Raw genomic sequence first — 26,313 nt, 5'->3', positions numbered from 1 at the left:
GGGTAATTCAAGGTAGGACCAGAATGAGCTACCACTACACTTCTTAGAATAAGTAAAAGTAAAAAGATTAAGCATACCAGGTGTTGGTAAGAATGTGATAGAAGTGGAATTTTTCATGGACTATTGTGCAGAATGTAAAATGGACCAACCGCTATGAAAACAGCTTGATGGTTTCTTAAAAATCATATATACAGTATGATTCAGACTTTCCACTCTTAGATACTTTACCAAGAGAAATGAAAACATGAGTTCATACAGAAACTTATACATGAATGTCCATAGTATTTTTATGTGTAAGATTCAAAAACTGAAGCAACCCAATGTCCATCAATAAGAGTATGAATAAACACAGTGGAGCATATCCATTCAATGGAATAATACTAGGGAACAAAAAGGAATAAATTATTTGATATAATTGCTATTACTGCCATATATAATTATATTACATATGTAATTAATTACATATAATTGACATTACTAATTATGCTTAGTGAAAGAAGCCAAATAAATTATAGAGCATATACTGTATAATCCCATTTATGTAAAATTCTAGGAATTGCAAAATTATATATAGTAACAAAAGTAGATCAGTAGTTATGGGCCTATCTGAAAATGCAGATAGGGAAGAGATGCAAAGAAGGAATCAAGGGGGCATGAGTAAACTTTTAAAGATGACAGATGTGTTTTCTAAAATGTCAATTAGTTTTTCAAAAAAGATAACAAGAGGATATTATGAACTATAAACAAGAAATCAAAATTTTAATTCAAAGAAAAATTCCTAGAGGGGCGCCTGGGTGGCACAGCGGTTAAGCGTCTGCCTTCGGCTCAGGGCGTGATCCCGGCGTTATGGGATCGAGCCCCACATCAGGCTCCTCTGCTATGAGCCTGCTTCTCCCTCTCCCACTCCCCCTGCTTGTGTTCCCTCTCTCGCTGGCTGTCTCTATCTCTGTCAAATAAATAAATAAAATCTTTAAAAAAAAAAAAAAAAGAAAAAAATTCCTAGAAAAAAACATAATTAACCAAAATGACATGAGAGGAAATAAGAACTGAATTTCCATATAACTATTAAAAATGGAATCTGTAGATGTGGGGGCTTCTCCCTCACTCATCCCACACAAAAATGGAATCTGTAATTAAAATCATATCCACAAAAACTCTAGGCTTATATGTCTTCACTGGTGAATTCCACCAAATACTCAAAGAAGCAATGCCAAACACAAAACTTCCAGATAAAAGAAAAAGAAAATAGAAAAATTTTATGAGGGCAGAATAACCTTGATACCAAAACCTTAAAAGAACTATAAAAGCTGCATATAACACCCGGCTACCCCATCCTCCCACCTCCCCCCCCCCCCGAAACCCTCAGTTTGTTTCCTGGAATTCATAGTCTCTCATGCTTTGTCTCCCTCTCTGATTTCTCCCCCTTCCCCTGTGGTCCTCAGTGCTATTCCTTGTTCCACATATGATAAGTGAAACCATATAATTATCTTTCTCTGCTTGACTTATTTCACTTAGCATAATACCCTCCAGTTCCATACATGTCAAGGTAAATGGTGGGTATTCATCCTTCCTGATGGCTAATTATTCCATTGTATATATGTACCAAATCTTCTTTATCCATTCATCTGTTGAAGGACATCTCAGCTCCTTCCACAGTTTGGCTATTGTGGACATTGCTGTTATGAACACTGGGGTGCATGTGCCCCTTATTTTCATTGCATCTGTATCTTTGGGGTAAATACCTAGTAGTGTAATTTCTGTGTCCTAGGGTAGCTCTATTCTTAACATCTTGAGGAACCTCCATACTGTTTTCCAGAGTGGCTATACCAGCTTACATTCCTGCCAACAGTGTAAGAGGGTTCCCCTTTCTCCACATCCTCGCCAACATTTGTTGTTTCCTGTTTTGTTAACTTTTGCCATTCTAACTGGTATAAGGTGGTATCTCATTGTGGTTTTGATTTGTATTTTCCTGATGGCTAGTGATGTTGAGCATTGTTGATGTGTCTGTTAGCCTTTTGTATGTCTTCTCTGGAAAAGTGTCCGTTCATGTCTTCTGCCCATTTTTTGACTGGATTATTTATTTTTTGAGTGTTGTGTTTGAGAAGTTCTTTATAAATCTTGGATACTAGCTCTTTATCTGTAATGTCATTTGCAAATATTTTCTCCCATTCTGTGGGTTGCCTCTTCATTTTATTGACTGTTTCCTTTGCTATGCAGAAGCTTTTTATCTTGATGAAGTCCTGAAAGTTCATTTTCACTTTTGTTTCCCTTGCCTTTGGAGATGTGTCTTGAAAGAAGTTGCTGTGGCCGATGTCAAAGAGGTTACTACGTCAAAAACTAATGATGTACTATACAATGGCTAATTGAACATAATAATAAAAAAATAAAAAATAAAATAAAATCATACTAAAAGAAAGAACTATAAAAGCAAAGAAAATTATAGACCACACTCAATTATAAACACAGATGCACAGGTTCTAAATATTAGCGAACCAAATCTAGCAAAATATTTTAAAAGATAACATATCAGCATCTAATTGTGCTTATTATTCCAGGAATAGAAGTTTGGTTGAGTATTTCAAAATCTATCCATGTAATGTACTACATGTTATAGACTGAATGTTTATGTCCCCACCAAAATTCGTATGTTGAAATCCTAAAGCCTAAGGGGATGATATTAGGAGCTGGACTTTAGGAGGTGATTAGATGATTAGAATGGCACCCCCATTACTGGGATTAGTGTCTTTATAAAAGAAACACCAGAAAGCATTTTCACCCTTTCTGCTATGTGAGGACGCAGTGAGAAGACATCCTTCTCTGAACCAGGAAATGGAACATTGCAAGACACAGAATCTGTAGGTACTTTAATCTTAGACTGCTTAGCTTCCAGACTGCAAGAAATAAATATCTGTTGTTTATGACATTCAATCTATAGCATTTTTGTTATATTAGTCCAAAATGGACTAAGACACCAAATTAACCAAATAATGAAGAAAAATCACATGATTGTATTTGGATGGTGAAAGAAAATTCAACCCTATTCATGGTCTAACTCTAAGCAAATTAGGAATAGAATGGCATTTCACTTATCTGAAAAAATTTTCTACAAAATCCCTAGACCAAACATCAAAGTCAATGGCAACATTACAAACCTTCCCTCAAAACTGAAATGAAGATGCCCACCATCATCCCTTCTATTCAATATTGTGCTAGATATTTTAATTAGTGCAATAGGGCAAAATAGAAAAAAAAAAGGGACAGGCATTAGAATGAAAGAAAAAGGTGTTGTTCTTAGATGATATGTCTGACATGAGTCTGTACATAAAAAATCCAAAAGAGTAAACATATCAACTATAGAAATTAACAAGTGCATTTATCCAGGTGGCTGGACACCAAGTGAATATAGTGCTTTTTTCTATTCATCATCAACAGACAGCTAGAAAGTGAAACCTAAAACATAATACCATGCCATATGATAAAAAAATATTTATTAATATAGCTAATGAAAAAATATGTAAGACTCACAAAACTATCTAATATAATTGAGAGAATTGAGAAAGGGATATTAGGAATATATCATGTTCAAAAATTAGAAGACTTAAGTTGTAAAGATATAAATTTCACTAATTTTCAGAAGTTTTCTGGTAAGCTGTTTCTCTTAATGAGGAAAAGGAAAGTAGAGGGACTTACTTTACTTAAAATCATGATTTACTTCAAAAATCCAGTAATAAAGTCAATATGGTTGTCACTGTCATTCAGTAATTAAGTTAATATAAATTGGTCCAAACTATTTTGGTTCTTCAATTTCAAATTTTTGAATAGACAAATTCCTCTCTCTCTCCCTCTCTCTCTCTCCTTCTCTCTCTCTCTCTCTCTCTCTCTCTCACACACACACACACACACACACACACACACACACACACACGTGCAGCCTACTCTCATTTGGGGGAGGAATCTGTTGAATCTTAATTTCAATTTAAGAGAACAAACATTTTAACATTGGATCGTCATACCTGTGAGCACCATATGCTTTTCCATGTTTTATGTTTTCTTTAATGTATTCAAGTAAGCTTTTGTAATTTTCTTTGTAAAGATCATGCACCATTTGTTGCTATTGTAAATGACATTATAAATTTTATTTATAAACTGTTCTTTTATATAAATGGAAACTCAATCATATTAATCTTATAACAGGCAACCTAACTTTATCAGTTAGGGGCTTATAGATAATAGATACCACTCTGGTCCCTTTACGTGAAGAAAAGGATTTAATACAGGGAATTAAGTGCTTACAAAACTGTAGAAAAGGCCAGATGAACAAGCTCGAGGCTGAGCTTCCAGGAGTGACACCCAGAATAGCTTCTTAGAACTGATCTGCCAAGGGAACAAAAATCTGCCATAAATTGAATGTTGGAGAATCAAAAAAAATCACTGTCCAAATACTGACTTCAGGACCAGAGTTCAGCTACAACCCAGGCATGAAGAACCTCATCCACAGCTGTTGACTCTGGGGCACACTTCCTTAGCCTCCAAGATGAAAATCTCTCAGCAGCTACAAAGTGGGGAGGGTCCAAACACTAGGATAGTGTTACTGCTACTGGAGAAAACAAAATGCTCTTCCAACTCTCACTTTCAGAAAGAACAATAGAAACATGTTCTCTGCCTCATTTTCAGCTCTAAATATCTCCTGTGAGTATCTGCTTGAGGAAGCCAGATCATATGTGGAATGTGAGCTGAAAGAGAGTTTGGTAAATATAACTTTAGGGTTTCTAGCTGCTAGTATCGAGTAAAGTCATGCTACAAATTTTGGAATAGCATTTAGAAAGCTGCAATTTACCATCCTATATAAATTATGTTTATTCTCATAATATGTCTAAATATTTGGGAGATTTTATATATAGAGGATCATACTACCCGCCTTTGTTTCACAGTCTTTGTTTCTTTTAATCCTTTTCTTATCTTATTCACAGGCTAAGACCTCTAATAAATCTTAACTATAATAAAATGGCTCTAATGTAAAACCATAAAATAGCCTATTTGCTATAGGGTTCTGGTAAATTTTCTTTATTAAGTTAAGAATGTTTACATCAATTCCACATTTACTCTGAGAGTGTATTTTCTTTATTTTAAAAGCAGGAATAAGTATTGAATTTTATATAATAATTGCTGATATAGTCAAGATGATTGCAGATTTTTCTCCTTAATCTATTAATGCAGTGAATTTCATTAGTAGGTTTTTAAAGGTGAGCAATCTTTTCCACTTCTGCCTATCCTATTTTTATGATGCCTTCTATCTGTCCTTCCCATGCTACACTTGCTGCCCCTGTATTAGTTCATATCCTCATTATCTTTACCTGTACTACTGTACTAGCCTCCTAATTGGGTTTTCTGTCATAAATGTTTGGTTTCTGCAATGCATTCTTCACATTTAAACCCAGAACTATAGTCCTCATTGGATAACCTCACTCTGATACTCAGAAACCTTTAGTGCCTCTCCACAAGTTAGGAAGGAAGATTAAAATTAGGCTTTTTACTATGTTTCAATCTATAATTACATCAATAGTTCTTTAATTATTACCACCACAAAAATTTACTGTGAATTGGTCATCACAAGCTATTGAAGAGTCCACAAAACATCCCACACATGTTCATGTCTTGAAGTCTTTCATCCAGCTCATCATTTCCTAAAGTGTGCTCTAGGGAACAGTAGTCCCAAGAGATACTTTTGGAAATAATGGTTTCAAAATCAATTAAATTATGAAAATACTTTCTCTGTGCTGGTCTTAAAGATTCATATTACTTATCATAATAAGAAATACTGTGTGAAATCATACAATAAATACAATAAGAACTCTCTTTTAGCTCAGTACTCTCTAGGCATATTTACACACAACATCCTTTTAAGTGACTAATAATATTCATTAAAACCAAGTTTCTATTGAAAACACTTTGTAGAAAAAAAATTATTTCCTCAGTATAGAATGTGCCTCCTCTTTCCCACCCATCAAATCCTACTCATCTTTCAAGGCCTCCTCTATGAGTCTCTGGATAACACCAATCTCTAAATTGGAACTCATCCTATAAATCCCTATAGAACATTTTTGTACTTTTAAACTGTGCGCTATAACTTCCCCCCAAATAAGTTTCAGTTCCTTAAAAGCAGGGTTTTTACTGCATTCCATAAAAATACTCCTATAATAGGTACTTAATAAACATGTATTTTTAACCTACTGAAATCCTTTTCTATTTTATAGATTTGGGCATTTTATATTTGTATTTAAAATTAACTTAGATATGGTTAGAGGTACAAAATATATTTGAGATATCACCCTAACCAGGAAAGTCATGTTATTTTGGAGAATCATAGTCTAGCTGAAGAGACTAGGTAAGGATATGTTAATAAAAATTAAAAAACAGAAACTGTGACTTAAGTCGCATAGCCTTTAGTCATTCATGAGATCAGAGAAAAGAGAATTCCAACTAGAATAAGCAGAGCAGGTTGCATGAAAAGATGGGACCTGAGAGGGCCCTGCCCAGAGGGCATGGGCCCAAGGTAAACACATTCTCAGTGCCATGGAAGAAACCCAAACACACTGTTGCTCCTTGCCATCTACATTTTGTTAAGTCCTCATTAGCATCCACCCAGCTTCATCCAAGCATAGCAGCTAATTCACCCACGTTCCCTACTATTTGTCAAGTTAAGAGAAATATGGTTAGCAAGGTATCTAAGCATGCTAGAGAACAAGTGTAGACAGAAGAAACTGACTTGATTACAGAAACCTACTTAAGGAGAACTTAATGACATTGATGGAAAGATATAAATAAAATGCATTCTAATCCTTTGGTGACTGTGGCAAAGAGAGCCTAGAAACAAGGGGAAATCTTTCTTAGACCTTGATCTTCCTGAACTGAGATGGGAGATGACTTGATAAAAGCACGGGTTATTTATAATAGTAAACAAATGCCCCACAGAGTGCTAAGTCATGTTCAAATCCAGATAGCAGTGGTGGGGGTATGAGGAGAAAGAAGGGTTTAAAAATGGACATGGTGAGCTAATGTTTACAGTAGCATTGCCCAAAGGATTTATGTTCTTCCAGGACATAAATAGGAGGCCAAAGAAAACTCTACTAAGAAAAATACCAGGTATGCGGCTATATAGCAAGATGGTGAAAAACAAAGAATGTTAGGATTGTTGCAAAGAGTTCTGCAAGACCTGGGTATGTATGACATCTTCCAGGTGTTTTGGTCTGTCCCTTTCATCCTCATCCACCACTACAAATCTTCCAGTCCTTCAGTCTGTCTTCCCACATCCCTCCCTTCCTCACCTTTTGTAGTCTTGGTCTCTGCCGACTCAAGAATGTCAGAAGGATAGGGCAGAATGTGGGCTGCTCTCATCACTAAATGCTCTCTATATCCCTCACTCACTCATCTACCAATTCATTTATTCATTCATCATTCCGAGAAATATTTAATGATATTTTTACTATGTGACAGGACCTGTGACATGAAAGAAGCATGTCTAAATCATGAGGGTGAAAAAGGAGTATTCCAGATAGAGGAAACCGCATGTCCAAAGGGCTTTCCATGAGACAAAGTACACTATGCTTGGAAAAGCAAAAGTCTGTTAGTCTGACTGGAGTAAGGAGTTCAAAAGGGCTGGTGGTCAGAACAAAAAGCAGTGGCCAAATGATGCTGGGCTTTGTAAACTATGATGCAGAATATGGATTTGATCCTAAAAGTGGTGGGAAAGATTTCAGGAGTTTAAACATTAGTTTCCTTCACCATCTATGCCATTTCTTTTGCATATAGGAAAAAGCATATGTTTACTTGCTTTAGAATGTCTGAGATAGAACTAGGATCCCACAGAAATAGAGATTTAATTTACGAAGATTTGCAGCCATCAAAAATCTTTCTACTTTTTTTATTATAGCTAAAGATATTTCAAGGAAGATAGAATAAAATGCAATGTGTACTTTTAGCATCTCTTGTATATCTAAAGCGATTTTGTTAATTTAGAAGCATAAAAATGTATTAGGCCTAATTGGTTTGTTCATAAAATGTTCATGTTTTATATATTAAATTTTAAAATATAGTTTACTCAGACAATTACAAATTTACTAGGAGAATTCCTTAAAATGTGGCAAATTAAACTACAAGCTGCTAAACTGTAAGAAATATATTCTCATTCCTGCCACTTTATAAGGAACAGACAAAATTTTGAGAACAGAAGAACATCAATATGATAGCATGACAAAGAAAGTTATATTTTCTTGAATCCGTGTCTTCCAGAACAATGTCAAGCATATACAGAAAACATTCATTTTCAGAAAAAAAATTAGAACAAAAGAAAAACGTTCACTTAGTATTTTTGCCATGTGCGACTATTATTATTCTTGAAGCCGTCTCTCAGTAGTTTTTGCTCCATTAGCTGCTCTATTATGGAATTGAAGAAATTCCTATTACAGAAAAACAACTGGTCTTAGGGCCAGATATCTGAGTTCTAGAACATGATGACCTGGAACAAGTCACTTCATTTCTCTGGGATACAACAAGATCTCTAAGGTTCTTTCTAGCATTTTGAGATAAAGTGGAATGGACCAGTCATGACCTAACAAGCTTTGGTGTGTCTATGTGGGAAAGGTGGGAGCATGGAGTGGAAACTGCCAGATGAGGTGGGTCAGAAAGAAAATACCTCCCATGAAGCTAAAATATATGCTTGTGAGAAATGAGGTTAGAGCAGTAGCAGAAGGAAAAGAAATGTGTTAATTGCAAGAGAAAGGAACAAACATTATTTTCTCCTCAGGAACCCTGTAGACGTTGTTTGTTGTCTGTCCATTCCAGAGTTAGGGGTGCCCTGAACACAGTGGAGAGTGCCCATGGGGGTGGAATTTGAGTGTTAAAATAGTCTTGATGTAAGAATGATAATGCTCAAGTCAAAAAATTGAAGAAATCAGTGGTATAAAAGTAGGATTTGACAGATTCGTATATCCCCTATTAAATCAATGTTGATATAATTTTAATGTATTTTTAAAATTGACTAATATTAACTCCTCAAAGTGCTTAGGTGATACATAGTTTAAAACACTGCCACCTGGATTAGTGCATTGGCAGCAATGTTCAAGGATAACATAAAGTGAATAAACCTGGACAATCACAAGAGTGTTGATCTGATCTCTCTGATAGCTATGAGCAACACCAGGATTACACATCACCACAATCTCTACTTCATCCTTATTTAATGAGTGCATCTCTACAAAGGGAACATTTTTTTTCACTGAGTACAGAAGAGAAGGAATCTGAGACAGATGAGAGAGTGGAGCAGAGACTGGAATGGAGTTGTCTTACAAATGTAATGCAAAAATAACATGTAGTAAAGAAAGTCACTTGCCTGAAAAGAGGTCTGGCCTTTGTCCTGTTTCCCGGAAGTAATCTCTAAAATGTCATGCTTGCTAGAGTGTCTATGTTTGCCTGGAAGTCTTGGGCCAGGATGGATAGTAAAATAATGTGATTTAGGGTGAAGGTTTTTAGGTCACACCCAGAGGGCTGGTCAGTCAATCAATCATGCCTATGTAATTGAGCCCAAATAAAACTCTGAACACCATGATTCAGGTGAACTTTCATGACTGGCAATACTCCATGTGCATACACAAACATTAAGAGTACTTCTCCCAAACTCCACCCAATGCCCCTTTTCCATTGGCTGATTTTTAACTTGTATCCCTTTCCTGTAGTAAACTGTAACCACAAGTATTAGAGGTTTCTGTGAATTCCAAAATTCCTTTCAGTTTTGAAACTTTCTTTCACTTAGTGTAATGTTTTCAAGATTCATCTATGTTGTACCATGTATCAGGACTTCACTACTTTTTATTGCTGAATGTTTCATAACACTAATTGTACTACATTTTCATGTGTTTATTAGCCAGTTGTCTATCTTTTTTTGAGAAATTGCTTTTTAAATCCTCTGCCTGATTTTTAAATTGAGTCATTGGCCTTTGATTGTTCAATTTGAATAGTTGTTTATATATTCTGGATATAAGTTCTTTATCAGATATATGATTTGCAAATGTTTCCTCCCATTCTGTGAGTTGCCTTTTCACTTTCTTGATGGTATCATTTGCATCACAAAAGTTTTTAATTTTGATGTATTTGTCAAATGCTTTTTCTGTATCTATTGATATGATCATGTATTTTTTGTCCTTTATTCTACCATTATAATATACTAGTTTTTTAATTTTTAGATATAAAACAAACTTTGTGTTCCAGAGATAAATCCCACTTGGTCATGTTGTATAATCCTTTTTATATGTACCTGGATTTGGTTTACCTTTTTCTGGAGTATTTTTTGTGTCAATATTCATGAAAGAATTTTATTTTCTTGTAATGTTTTTTTCTGGTTCTGATATTTGGGTTTTAATAGCCTCAAGAATGAATTGTGAAATATCATTTCATTTTTGCTAAAGAGTTTATGAATAACTGGTTGTCTTCTTTAAACGTTTGCTAAAATTCATTCGTGAGGCCATCTAGGTCTGGGCTTTTCTTGGTGGGAATTTACTTAAATACTAATTCATTATCTTAACTTGTTGTAAGTCTCTCAAGTTTTCTATTTCTTTTGCAATCAATTTTGTTGCTTTGTGTCTTTATAGGAACTTGTCCATTTCACTTACCTAACCTGTTGGCCTATAGTTAGTCATTGTATTCCCTCATAAAGCTTTCAATTTCTATAAGGTTAGTAGTGATATTCCTGTTTAATTCCTGAATTTAATTCTTTAGTCTTTTTTCACTAGGTCAGTCTGGCTTAATGTCAGTTTTCTTGATCTTTTCAATTAGTTGACTTTTGGTTATGCTGGTTTTATCTTTCTTCCATTTATTTCTGTTATTATCTTTCATTTCCTTTTATCTGCTTGCTGTGGGCTTAATTTGCTCTTCTTTTCCAGTTTCTTAAGGTAGAAAGTTAGCTGATTGATGTGAGATCATTCTTCCTTTTATCATATGAAGTTTATAACTATAAATTTTCCTATGATTGCTTGGTTAGCTGCATTCACTAAGTTTTGGTATGTCATATCTTTCTGTGAGCCATTGATTATTTGGGGGTATGCTGCTTAATTTCTACATATTAATGAATTTACAAAATTTCCTTTTGTTATTGATTTCTCATCTAATTCATATTGATTAGAGAACACATTCTGAATGACTTTGATTTTTTTAAATGTATTATTCCTTTTTTTATGGCCTGACATATGGTTTATCCTATAAATGTTTCATATGTACTCAAAAAGAGTGTTTATACTGTTGTTGTTGCATGAAATGCTCCAGAGATGTATGTTGGGACTAGTTGATTTACATTTTTGTTAAGGTGTTTTATTTTCTTGCTAACTTCTACCTAGTTGTTCTATCTATTATTTAAAGTTACATATTTAAGTTTTCTAATTTTATTGTTGAATTGCCTATTTCTCCCTTCGATTTTGTCAGTTTATGCCTCATTTATTTTGGGACTCTACTGTTAGGGTGCATTTGTGCACCCTATAATTGTTATATCTTCCTAATGGATTGACCCTTTTATCATTTGTAAGTGCTCTTCTTTTTCTCTAGTAATAATTTTTGTAGTAAACCTTATTTGTCTGATATTATTATAGATATTCCAGCTTTCGTACGGTTACTATTTGCATGATCTATCTTTTTCCATCCTTTTACCTTCAAGCTATTTGCATATTTGAATCTAAAATGCATTTCCTATCTTAAATTCCCCATATGAGTGAAATCATATGGTATTTGTCTTTCTCTGACTGACTTATTTCGCAATGGGTATTAGAGAGGGCACTTGTGATGCGCACTAAGTGTTACATGCAAGTGATGAATCACTCAATTCTACTCCTAAAACTAATACTACACTATACATCAACTAACTGGAATTTAAATAAAAGCTTGAAACTCCAAAAAAATAAAATAAATTTCCTATCAACAGGATAAAATCAGACCTTGTGTTCTTGTTTTTAATCTCACACTCTCTTCCTTTTAATTGTATTGTTTCTTCTATTCACATTTGTTGTTATTTTTATATAACTAGATTTATATCTGCCATTTTCCTTTTGTTTTGTTTTTTTATTTCTCATTATTTTATTTCTCTGTTACTCCTCACTGCCTACTTGGTATGAAATAGAGATTTCTTGGTATAATATTTTAATTCCATGAATAATATTTAATCATATTTTTTAATAATTTTAATGGTTGCCCTAGAGCCTACAATATACTTCTTAAATAACTAAAATATACTTCAGATTTATACTAACTTGATAACAATAAAAAATTTACTCCTATATAGCTTAATTCCCTGCCTCCTTATTTGTGCTAGAATCATTATACGTTGATTCCATATATTTTACAAACTGACCAATGCACTGTTAAAGTTATCTTGTATAATCTTACATCTTAAACACAAGAAAAGAAAGGAAAACAAGCCTGTATTTATAGTTTGTTGTATTAACTTTATTTACCATTTCTGATTCTCTTGATTTATTCTTATGGATTTGAGTTATAATATTATGTCACTTTTTTGGTTTCCTTCCTCTAATACAGTTTTGTTTCTATTTTTATCCTTTGTGCTGTTATTGTCCAATATATTACACATAAATGTTCTAAGGCAGTCAATACAATTATATACATAGTTTTATGAAATTGATTTTTAAATCAGGTAAGAGAAAAAAAGGAAAAAAGGACAATATTCAGTCATATTGTCTTTTATAATTTCCTACATAATTACCCTTATTACAACTCTCTGTTTACTCATGTGGATACAAAATTACTGTTTGATGCTGCTTGCTTTCAATTTGAACATCCTTAAGTATAATAAGGTGGAATCAATAACAAATTCTCTCATCCTTTATTTAACTGGGATGTTTTTATGTCATCTTCATTTTTGAAAGATAGTTTTGCTGGATATAAGATAATTAGTCAATAGTTTTTACTTTTAACATTTTGAATATATCATTCCATTGCAGTCTAGCCTCATTACTTCTGGTAAAAACTCTGCTGTTAACTTACTATGGTTCTCTTGTACCTAATGAGTCATTTTTCTCTTGGTGCTTTCAAGATATTCCCTTTATCTTTGAATTCAAAAATTATGATTATGATGTATCTGGGTGTAAATCTGTTTCCTTAAGTCCCTTGTGTCAGTGATGCTTCCATCCTTTGTGGACGAATCTGTGTGTAGCTTGGAAATGTTTCCAAGTCTGCCCCATATTTGGTTCTGGTTGTTACTGGGTGCTTCCAGACTAGTGCATGCACTCAGACTTCCCAGTCAGTCCTCAGGACTGACTAATCCTAGGAGACTCTTCTTGGCTGTCTCCTTCCCTGGTTCTCTTTGCTAAACTCCTGGCTGCTTTGTTATTCTGCTTGTTTCTACTACTAGCATGGAGCTACAAGCATTTTCTTAATTGATCTCCACTAAGATTTCCATTGATGTCTACTAAGACACCCACAGTCATGGAATTCTCTATACTCTGATCTAAATAAGTCAGTCTCCTCAGACAGAGCTGTGGGAATCTTTATCCTAATATGGTGCCTCTCTCCCAGGCAGAACCTCTTTGCAACTACACAGTAACTAGAGAGAGTAACAGTGGTTCCCTTATTCTAGAGTGACATCTCTGCTCTACAAGTGGGCACTGGGGGAATGTGTACCCCTTGGTCTTCTCAGATTGCTACTTGTGGTACGGAAACTCTGCTCTATAAATAAGCTGGGACCATCAGCTTCCTGGTATTCTCAGCCTGCTGTGCCTGGAGTAAAGTTTCCCTTCCTATAGGAAGTAGCTGGGTGAGTAAAGGAAGCTTCAGTCCTCCTCTTAAAACACTCAGTAGGAATCAAACTTCTGCAACAAAGACCTGGGGAAGATGAGAAACCCTGGTGGCTTGTACCTCCTGTGTTAAAGCCACAGCCCTAGACTGGGTTCTGGTAGGGAGGGGAAGACAGCCTTGTATTCTTGGCTACACCAACTCAGAGTAAAGCACCCCAAGTAGAATTTCCATAAAACAGAGCTTGGAGGAGGGTGAGGAAGAAGGTCATGCTCAAATGTCAGTTTCTCACTCTTCTTACCAAGATGTAGCAGATTTCCTTTAATGAGTGTTTCTTCATTTGCCTGTATGCCCTTGGGAATATTTTAAGAGACTTTAATTTTTTAAATATTTTTCTCCAGTTAAATAAGTTATTTTGTTGGGGAAAGGGCTTACTGCATACTGCACTGTTCATGCCATCATGTCAGTATCTTCAGGGGTGATTTCTCCCAGACTTTCTTCCTGGTCCAAATACCCAATTATGCTCTAAATCTTCAATATTTGAAAATATGTTTTCAATTTCAAGTCCTTATTGTGTTGCCTGTCAATTTACATTTGCTTGTTGTTTTGTAAATCTAGTCAAATGTAGCACAATGATATTCAAATGTTAGGGTTCCACTTAAAGCTAAGATTCAAGACATTTTATCAACATGGGTTAGCTTGAAGCATTTTCTTACATTTATTAATGAAATCTTGTTTATGTCCCTGTGAGAAAAGATAGGCTTTGCTTCTGAAGAACAGTTTGTGTTTTTTGTTTGTTTTGTTTTTTTTAGACCATTTGGTAAAGAATGTTTGACAAGTACTGTTGGATGACTGCTGAAAAAACTGGTTTTAGAACTTTGCAGAAGTTCCGTATTTGAATTCAGAAAGCATCTTAAGTAAAATGATCTTCACACTTCTTGTTCCTTTAAGATCATTATTATTATTATTGCTTATTAATGAGATTCTATGCATTTTTAGTAATATCATAAATGACACTAGGATCCTTCTTCATCAATTTCTACTACAGAACCTCAATGTTTTTTATTGCTTACATTCCTTTCTTCTTAAAAGACCACAATTATAATATCAGTTGCATCCTATATTTTATATACTCTAATTTTCTATATTTTTAGAAATATACTGAGATACTTATAGTAAAAAAAATTATTACTGACATCAAATGTAGATTATGAGATTAAGCATGCTTTATTTTTCTGAGTGCAATGGGAATTTTCTGGGTTGGAAAATGGAGAAAAGAGTCTCTGGAGAAAAGTGTAATGCAATAATACAAAGACAGAGAGGGAGTGTTGCAATGTGAGAAATATGAGAAGGAAAATGAGGCCAGAGAAGTAGGGCAGAAGCAGAGCAGTGAAGGAACTTGACTTTAATTTTATATATTAAAATTAATTAATCTTTTATTTTATAGCTAATGTTTCTGGTTTATTTTTAATGTAATCTTTTCCATTTTTTAAAAAATTATTTTTATTTTTAAGTCTCTAATTCATTTGCTGTTGATTATTAAGGTGAGTATACAATGTTCTCTTTTTGTGAATAACCCTTTTTCTACTTCCAGTTAAAGAAAACTCCTTCTTTTCCACACTTCCCTCTCATACTACTTCTGTAATATGTCAAATTCCATGTATCTGTGATTCTAACTTTGCATTTTGTTTCATTGGCCAATTTATACATCTTTGCATTAATACCACACCATGGCAATTACAACAGCTTTATAATAAATGACAGCATTGGATGTGACAAATGCCTCTTGCCCACACATCACAGAAGTACTAGGTAATTCCCTTCCATATAAATTATAGAATAAATTTTGAAAGTTGCACAACAAGCTGAATGGACTCTTCATTAGAATACTTCTTTATTTAACCATTATTTTTCATGATTACTATTTCTTCCTTTTTCTTTCCTTCTTGTTACACATAGCTAATATCCTCCCTTTCTTACTGTGAATTCTATTAGCACGATTTTAAACTTTCATGCATCTGTTCTAATATTTCTGATTCTGTTGAACTACATATTCCAATGTGTTGCTTTTTATTTTTAAAAGTTTTTAAATATCTTGTTATTTTAGCTTATGAGCTCCCCATCCTCAGGAATATCAATAAATCTGACAATGCATGTTATTTATTTCCAAAACCCCAGGGAGTGTGGGATAGAAAATATATGAGCCCTATCACAGTGAGCCAAATTACCAGAAAATCACAGCTAGCTCTTACTTATAAAACAACTTCTCAGATAATGGCTTCACCTTTTCCCCCTATGGAGAAGTAATATCAGAAGAGATATATCTTAGATTGCAATGTACCAGACCTTGGATTCTGGAGCAGGAGGAATAGAACATGGCTGCTCTCAGTTACTTGGTCCACACCAGTCTTTTTCAGCACCTCATAAGGTCAGGGCTTCTGTAACTACTGAATTTACTCCTGAGAATGTCTAGACCAGAACTCTGGGTCATCAGCCCTGGGTGAGAGAGAGACATTGCTCATCTCAAGGTACTGGAAGGTGAGAAAAAATAAAAGAACTCTAATGGTTACCTTCCTACTATATTCTTCCACTGCAATTTCTGGTTGTCTCATTGCGCAGGCCAAAGCCTCCGCCTACCCACACCCTTACACACACATCAATTCAAATCAATCCCTATCATCTCAGTTTCCTGTATCTCCCATTCATTGTGAATCTTTCTTTTTTTCTATTTATTCTTCACTCAATTCTTAATAAATATGTGGATATTACCATTTGTTTATCACCTCTTACTACACTAAGTCTTTCCAAAACTGCATGGTGCTGCTCATTAGAGCCATTGTTCAATAAGTGCCCTCTTGAGCCTGTTGTTCTCAATTTGCTTTACAGATCTGGCTGGGCTTTCTTCCTGAACACCTATTTCCATAAGAGGCAAATAAATAACACGGCTTTCTAAATTTCACATGTCTGAAATTAGAATAACCTACATTTCCTTCTCTCTCTGTTTTTTTAATTGATTAAGAGGTTTATCTTTGCCACAAATTCAACTGAAACACATTTCCTAAATCAAATGCACTGATGAGTCATCTATGAGCTTTATTCTGGCCAAAAACAAGTTTGAATTATTATTGTATACTCAATGCTTCTCTCTACAAAATGAGATTTTAGGAAAGTAGTATCAATATATATTTGTCCCATCCTTCCATCCCTGATTCCTTTCTGTACCAATTCTACTACAATATTCTGACTATATTACCAAAAAATGAATGAACAAAAAACTATCTAATAGATAAAAGTATGACAGAATTAGGAATATTAATTCCCACTTTGCAGTTTCACCTTTTCATTTGTTGATAATTTTGTGAAAAAGTGGGCTAAAGTGGACAGTACAAATCAAATCACTTGGCCTCCTTTCCAGACTCATTCTGGAATTTCTCACTATATAGAAATAGGTGGGATTTTACAGAAATTCCATTTTACAGTCATCCTTGCAGTTAGGATTCTGGATGCAAATAAGGTTCTATATGTCAAATGCAATTGCACAATCTGAAAGCAGAAGACAGGTTTAGGCCATTGTATTAGGTTCCTACGGCTGTATTACAAAGTACCAAAAACTGAGTATCTTAAATTAAGAAAAAATGTTTTGTCTCACAGTTCTAGAAGTCACACAGTCCAAAATCCAGGGGCAATAAGACCATGCTCTAGAAGCCAGGAGAGAATGCTTCTTTGACTTTTCCTAGCTTCTGGTGTTGTCAATTCTTAAATTCCCTTGGTTTGTGACAACATAATTCCAATCTCTACTTCCACCTTCATATGACATTCTCACTGTGTTTTACCATTGTCTTCCTTTTGTGCATGTCTGTCTGTTTCTCAATATTCACTTTTGATGTGGACATTAGTCATGATGGATTAACACCCACCCTAATACCCTTATCTTAATTTGACTACATCTGCAAAGATCTTATTTCCAAATAAAGTCACATTTTGATGTAGTAGAAATTAGGACTCCAATCTTTTTTGGGAGATACAAGTCAACCCAACTTCCTGACAGTTTTGGTTGGTTTTAACTAGCGAGTAGGGTTATGGAGATATGAGATTTTCCTATACCTCATCTCTATGCCCAGCCAGTTTGTTAGTACTGGGAGGAAGTTGCAGCAGTAATTTGCTAATCTGGGGATAACTATAGATGAGTGTTCTTGAAATCAAAACCTCCAGCTCAGTTTCAAAGTGAATAGCTCTTATGGCAAGTAAGTTACACAGCATTGCTTCTATTTACTTGCTTCTATTTACTTAACTCATATATATATACCTAATTCCCTATATTAAAATTTCACACTTAAAATACCAGAGGGTTTTCTCTTACCTACACTGAGTCCTGACTAATACACACACCAAATTTTTCATCATCTTCAGATTCATTTTAGGCATGAATTATACCATCAAGAATGCTTGTGTGTGGCTCCTTTTAATGTTCTATAAAATGATGAGTGAGTAACCTATATGGCTGGTGCTGTTTCTACTGTACGAACAGCAGCAGCTGGATTTTTTTAAAAGCCAAATCCAATTAAAAACTGTCACTTGTATCATTAAGGTCCTGCCTGAGACAATTAACAATTTTAAGTGACTACAAGACACATTGTACATACAAGAATATATTTGGTCATCCTAGTAGCAGTTGGAAATGCATATTTCATTTGACAGCATTTGCAAAACCCTTTATCACCTCAAAATAACTTGTGCAATGTACAGATTTCCATGTGTTAAAAGTTAGTCTCACAAATTTTTTGTATGTAGAAGTCCAATGTGGCTTATATATAAAAATAAAGTTCTCGTCAGTATTGATTTTGTGGTTGTTATCTTCTCAAAATTAATTATGAAAATTCCTAGTCCTGCAGTCTCCACCTAACTTGAGGTTCCAAGGCAATTTTGCCACAAAACTAGAAATTAACAGGAATCCCATTGTCATAGTATTTTAATAATAGTATTACATTTTAATAGTAGTATTATGCTAAGATACCTTATGGTACAATTTTTGTGGGCTTATGCTGCCTTATTTGGTTTTCTATAGTCAGTATCTTTATTTGCATACATAGGAAAATGTTATTTAGTTAAATAGCCCTGAAGAGTAATAAAGGTCTTTGCTCAACTAGTTTTGTTTCTACTTGTTTTCTCTGATCATAAAACTCCACAGACATATTATTACATATGTCAATGTGAAAAAATATGGACATATAATTTAGAGAAATGTAAACCCATCTTTCAGACCCTTTGTAAATCTCTCAAGTCATACTGCTAAAATGAACCACATTCTAACTCCCATCTGATTCTGGACGATTGTATTGCTCTTATTTTTCTTTGTCTTCTGTCACATGAAGAAACAGAAAAATAAACTTGAATTTCATGGTTAGAATAAATGATGCTACTATCAGGATTTAATCTTATTCCCAGTCCACTGAGGCCTAATCAAAAGACAGATATGAACTGACCAATCTCCTGATTAGGAAACATTCAGTGAAAATACACAAAGATATAACTCTTCTTCCTTCTCTTGTGAAAATGGAAGACTACAGCCCACTGATTCTCACCTTACAGTAAAAATGCCTTTTGCAATGAAGAGTTATATTAATTATTTTCAAGTACTATAAAAAGAAAATATGTATACTAAAAATCCAAAATTCTAGGAATTATGTTGTCTTTTAACTACATTGTTCGAAAGAAATTTAACAGCTATAATTCAGATCAAAACTCATTTTCCAAATAAAAATAAAATGTATAAATCTATTTTCTCACAAATACAACGATGAAACCTAGCCAAGTGAAACATATAACACCTGGCATATATAAAAGATAAAACAGGATACAGGTAGTCTTGAGGAAATCTTAACAACAAGCAACTGAAAATAGCAAGAAAATGGAAAAATATTATTAGTGTTAGAAAACATCCATGGAAGTTATTTCAAAACAAGATGGAAAAACATAACCAAACTAAATACTATGGACTGTAGACTGTAGAGTTCTACAGGAATTACTGAAATTTCTCACTTTACCCAAAGGAACACTCATTCTTTAGTCTACGAATTTCTTTTGTCTTACTCTTAAAAAAGAGTATGGTACTAAAGAATGTGTGTTGCCTACTCCTAATTCCAATCGTAAAATATCAGTATCTAGTTGCATAATAAATTATAACTACCATGTGGTGACACCCCTGACCACAAATATCTTTCAGACTTACAGGGACAGCAGACCCATATACGCAGGTATAAAAGAGAAGAGCACTTACCATATGTTCACAGAAAACACTGAAAAAGTTCTGAGCATCTCTTTATGGTGGAGAACTGGGAGAGGGTCCCTTGAGATTCCACATGAATTTTAGGTTGAGGTTTTGTCCTGAGACAAAAAAACAACATCGGATTTTGATAGTGAATGCATGGAATCTGAAGATTGCTTTGGATAGTATGAACATTTTAACAGCAGTAAGTCTTCCAATCCATAAACATGGCATGTTTCCATTTACTTATGTCTCCTTTAAATTATTTCAGCAATGTTTTGTAGTTGTCATTACAAGTCTCTCATTCCCTCAGTTAAGTCCTAATTATATTATTCTTTTTGATGCTATTGTAACTGGAAGTGTTTTCTTTTTTCTTTTTTTTAAAGATTTTATTTATTTATTTGACAGAGATAGAGACAGCCAGCGAGAGAGGGAACACAAGCAGGGGGAGTGGGAGAGGAAGAAGCAGGCTCATAGCAGAGGAGCCTGAGGTGGGGCTCGATCCCATAACACCGGGATCACGCCCTGAGCCGAAGGCAGACGCTTAACCGCTGTGCCACCCAGGCGCCCCTGGAAGTGTTTTCTTAATTTCCTTTTCAGATTGCTCCTTGTTAGTATATAGAAATGCAACTAATTTTTGTGTGTTGACTTTGTACCTTGCTACTTTGCTCAGTTCATTTATTAGTTCTAACTTTTTTTCGTGTGAAATCTTTAGGGCTTTCCACATGTAAGGTTCTATCATCTGTGAACAGAGATAATTTTACTTCTTCCTTCCAAATTTGGATGACTCTTATTTCTATTTCTTGCCTAATTTTTCTTACTAGAACTTTGTACCATGGATACCCACATGCAAAAGAATGAAGTTGGACTCTTATCTAGTACCATATACAAAAATTAACAACATGGATCAGAGACCTAAATGTAAGAACTAAAAGTAAAAAAAACTCTTATGTGAAAACATAGGGCAAAAACTTCATTACATTGATTTCTTAGGTATGACACCAAAGTGCAGTCAACAAAAGAAAAAACAGACACTTTAAACTTCATGGAAATTAAAAACTTCTGTACATAGCAAAAGACACAATCAACAAAAGGCAACGTACAGAATGGGAGAAAATATTTTCATACCATATATCTGATGAGGGATAAATATCCAGAATCTATAGATAACTCCTAAAACTCAACAACAACAAAGAAATCAGATTCAAAAATGGACAAAGGATTTGAACAAATATTTCTCCAAAGAAGATATACAAGTGGCCAATCAGCACATGAAAAGATCCTCAATGTCACTAATCTTAGGGGAATGCAAATCGAAACTACAGTGAGATACCACCTCACACCATTAGAATGACTACTATCATTAAAAGAAAAAATAGCAAGTATTGGCAGGATATGAAGTGGTGGGGACCCCTGTGCACCATTGGGGGAATGTGAAATAATGCAGCTGCTGCGGAAAACAATATGGCAGTTCCCCCAAAAAATTAAAAAGAGAACTAGCATATGATCCAGGAGTTCAACTTCTGGATATATACCGAAAAGAACTGAAGCAGGGTCTAAAATGATTTGTACATCCATGTTCATAGCAGCATATCATAGCAGCTAAAACATTGAAGCAACCCAAATGTCTGTTGATGGACAAATGGAAAATCAAAACACGGTACATACTTACAGTAGAATATAATTTAGCCTTAAAAAGGAAAGAAATTCTGATGCATGATACATCATGGAGGAATCCTGAAAACAGTATGTTAACTGAAATAAGCCAGTAATAAAATGATAAATACCCTGTGATTTCATCTCTGTGATATGCTTAGTCAAAATCATAAAGATACAAAGTAGAATGGTGGTTGTCCGGGGCTGAGAGAAAAAGAGTTATCATTTAATAGGTATAGAGTTTCAGTTTTACAAGATGAAAAGAATTCTGGAGATGGATAATAGTGATGGTTGTAAAACATTACAAGAGTATTAAATAGCACTGAACTGTACACTTAAAAACGGTTAAGATGGTAAATTGTATGTTATGTGTATTTTACCACAAAAAAAAAAAAAAAAAAACAAACCTAGAAACCAATGACAGAATGATTCCTGGAAAATGCCAAAATACATGCTAATTAAACAATGGACTCCTAAATAATCCATGGGTCTAAAAGAAAGTTTCAAGAAAAATAAAAAATTATTTGAACTAAACAATAAAAATTAAATTTAAAATATGCAGAATTTAACTAAATTAGTGTCAAAGGAAACAGGTAGCATCAAATATTTACACTAGAAAATTTAAAAATTAAACCAATAATAATCATAGCTTCCACCTTGAAAAACTAGAGAAAGAGGAATTTAAACAGAAAGATAGCAAAAGGAAGAAAATAATAAAGATTAAGAGCACAAATCAATGAAGTTGGGGAAAAATAATATAGAATATCAATAAAATCAAAAGCTGATTCTTTTCAAATAAATGAAATTGATAAATCTTGCAGACTGATAATAAAAAAGAGAAAAACAACAAAATTTTCAGAAATGAAAGTAGAAACATTACTGAAGAGTATATTAAAAATATAATAAGGAAATACTGCAGTGAATCTATGCCTATAAGTTTGACAAAGTAGATAAAATGAACCAACTCCTCCCAAGATATATACTAAAAAAGCTTGCTCATGAAGAAGAAACTGATGACCTGAGTAGTGCTATATTATTAAAGAAATTTATTTTGTAATTTGATAACTTTAAACTTCATACCCAGATGGTATTACTGGCAAATTCTACCCAAACATTAAAAGAAGAAAAAAAAAACATAGTTCTACACAAACACAAGATTTCAATATCAATCAAGTCTATTCTATTAACTGACTAGAAAAGCACATAATTATGACAATAGAGGGAGAAAAAGCATGTGACAAAATTCAACATTCATTCATGATTTAAAAAAATGAAAAAAAAACCCTCAGTAAATGCTAAATGATAAAAGGCTATCTTATCTACATAAAACCTGCAGCTAATGATGAAATCCTGAACATTTTCCCCTTAAGACTGGGAACAAGGCAAGAATGTCCTCTCTCAGTGTGCCTATTCAAAATTTTAATGTAATTTGTAATTAATAAAATAAGGCAAAGAAAACCAAGAAAAGCATATAGATTGGAAAGGAAGAGTTTAAATATGTCACAGATGACATATTTATCTACATAGACAGTCCCAAAGAACATACAAATAACCCTTAGAAATAATACATGAATTTAGAAAGTGCATGGGATGTAAGGGCAATATACAAAAATCTACTGTATTTCTATATAATAGCATAGAACACTTTTAATTTGAAGTTTTTAAATGCCACTTAAAATACTAGCAAAAGTGAAATACTTAGATTAGAATCTATCTAATCCATCTTCAGTCCCTAGATGACGAAAACTACAAAATATGAGGGAAAATATTTTAAAAAATTTAAGTAAGTTGAGAGATGCATTGTGTTACTAGATTGGAAAATTCAATATTGATCTCAATCCCTTCCAATTTGATAAAATAGAGATCAGCTGAGAAGATATCAACTGCTGATTCCAAAATGTATATGGAAATGCAAACAAAATAGAATAATCAAATATTCTGGACAATGGACATAAAGTTAGATGTTTCTCATTATTTAAGACTTACTATAAAGCTACAGTAATCAACAAAATGTGGTGTGGCAAAAGAATGAGCGCCAAAAAATCAATGGAACTGAATGTGGAGCCCAGAAATAGACCTACATTAATATAGCCAACTGATTTTTTTTTTACAAAGATGCAAAAGCAATTCATTGAAAAAAGAATAATCTTTTCAAAAATGGTACCAGAACAATGACATATCCATCTGCATAAAAATAAACCTTAAACATAACCCAAATGTTTTACACAAAATAAATCAAAATAGATCAGAGAACTAAATATAAAAAATAAAATTATAAAACTTCTAGAAGAAAATATAGGAGAGAATCTTCATGAACTCGAATCTGGCAAAGAATTTTTAGATATTACACCAAAGGTCAACCCATTTTTAAAAACCTGAAAAACTGTATCATTGGAATTATAATTGTTTGCTCCATGAAAAACACTAAAAGAGAATAAAAAGGCAAGGCACAGACTAGCAGAAAGTATTTGAAAACTGCATATCTGATAAAGAACTTATATTAATAGTATATAGGGAACTCTCAAAACTCAACAATAAGAAAATAAACAACCCAATACAAATTGGCAAAAGTCCTGAAAAGATATTAACCACAGAAGATAAATAGATGGTAAATAAGTATATGAAAAGATGCTCAATATCATTAGCCATTAGGGAAATGCAAATTGAAAGCTCAATGAGATATGACTACATACCTATTATAATGACCATATTTAAAAGCAAAACAACAGAAAACATAAGTGCTGGTTAGGATGTAGAACAAATGGAACCATCATTCGTTGCCAGTAGAAACGCAAAATGGTATAGTCACTTTAAAAAATAGTTTGGCTTCGTTTTTTTTTTTAAACATATCATACATACACTTGCTGTTCAATCTAACAATCATACTCCTAGGCATTCACCCAAAAGAAATGAAAACTTGTTCACACAAAAATCTATACATGAACATTTATAGCAGCTTTATTCATAATTACAAAAACCTGGAAACAGCCCTCATGGTCTTCAACAAGTAAATGATGAGCAAACAATTCCACACAAGGAAACATTACACAACAATAGAAAAGAACAATTGATTCAAAACCAACATATATGAATCTTAAATGGATTTTGTTAAAAGAAAGCAGCCAGACCCAAAAGTTTATATATTGTATGATCCTACTTATAAAATTTTAGAGAAGGCAAAGCTACTGAGACTTAGATAAATGCTAACAGGAGTTCTATGAGGAAGGAATTGGCTAAAAAATGTCATCAAAAGAAAACTTTTGGGGTAATGGAACTCCACTCCTTGGTATTCTATGCATTTTTCAGAGACCATAGAACTGTAAATCACAAAGAGTAAATTTTACCCTTTCAAATTTTACTCATTCAAATTTTAAAATGTCAATCAGACTGAGAGAAGAAATACAATGAAATGCAGACTGTGACAAAGCATTTAACTGTGATTCAAATGAATGATACAACCCACCGAAGCGGTTGGGAAGAGACTTAAAGTGACTTGGAAAATCACTGTTTTGACTGGATATTATAGTATTAAAGACAAAAGGAGCTGTATACAAACACCTCAGTAACTTGGCTTTCACAGCGGTATGAGTTAGTAATTCTGAAACTACCTTCTATGTATCCTAAACCAAACAATAAGTGTAAGTGTAGATAATGACAGGTAGCTTCTTATTGTTGGGGGAATAAGTTACAAATAAGTAAAGGTGAAGTGCTAAAACAAAGCTGGGTTTGCTAGACTGGAATTAGAGGTATGAGTGTGAATTCATGAAATTTTGTGGGGAGTTTATTTTCTAATATCTATTAAGATGGACTGACACATAAATATACATGTAGTATGTGTATGTGGCTTTGTACACATATAAATATTTCTCAGCTCTGTTGAGAACAATGATACCTCAATAGCAATATGCATACCTAGCACCTAGAACTTGGTTTATAAGTATTATTTTTCAATGAAAGGAATCAGACTTCTTAGAGAAGTGGTTGATTTCCAGAGCTGGGGCAGGGGAAATCCATGATGAGTAAAACATCTAGCAGGATAGAAAATAAGGAAGTTCTCAAAAAAAGGGTGGGAAGAGGATGAGAATATTTGAAAGGGACACAAAAGCCAACCTGTAAGAGCATTTGCAGGCCAAAATTGGAAAAATTTGAGCAAAAAAATAAATAGCAATAGTACTGGGTTGTGATTGAAAAATTAATAGCCACGAGTCCATACTGACATATATAAATGATTGACATAATGAACTAAAGGGGAGGCAGGAACAGCTCTTCCTTACAGAAGCATTCCAGTTAATAGATGTAGAAGTAATTTAGGGAAATAGAACATTACCATTAGAACAACAAGATCTACTGATAAAAGTTTAAGAAGAAATAAAATATTTGCATAGCTTCAAAGCACTTCCTCCAAATATTTACTAATTAAGAAGGGAAAAAGTAGTAACATCACAATGGAAAACCTGGAAGACACCAAGTGATTGAGGTTAACATAAGTTGTATCAACATATGGAACCGCTGATATACCGCACTAAGAAAGCTACATCATTTCTGTGGAATGTCTCCTAAAAATGCATAACCTAGATTTAATTACGAAAAAAAAATCTGGCAAATTC

The 26,313-nt window shown here is 33.7% G+C and overlaps 1 long non-coding RNA gene across 1 annotated transcript in view; it reads right to left on the bottom strand.

The window, feature by feature from the left end:
* Window positions 1–4,152: 4,152 nt before the first annotated feature.
* LOC148110238 (uncharacterized) overlaps window positions 4,153–26,313 on the bottom strand; it is an 80,848-nt gene continuing 58,687 nt past the window's right edge. The window contains exons 2-3 of the long non-coding RNA XR_015724100.1: window positions 20,063–20,169; window positions 4,153–4,374 (exon numbers count right to left, since the gene is read on the bottom strand). This is a non-coding gene — a long non-coding RNA (uncharacterized LOC148110238). The remainder of the gene's footprint in view (window positions 4,375–20,062; window positions 20,170–26,313) is intronic.

The sequence above is a fragment of the Ursus americanus genome, chromosome 4 (assembly GCF_024610735.1).
Source record: "Ursus americanus isolate L20-20 chromosome 4, mUrsAme1.1.p, whole genome shotgun sequence".
NCBI lineage: Eukaryota > Metazoa > Chordata > Mammalia > Carnivora > Ursidae > Ursus > Ursus americanus.
The sequence above is the reverse complement of the archived record's forward strand: the minus strand, read 5'-3'. Positions and strand labels throughout refer to the sequence as shown.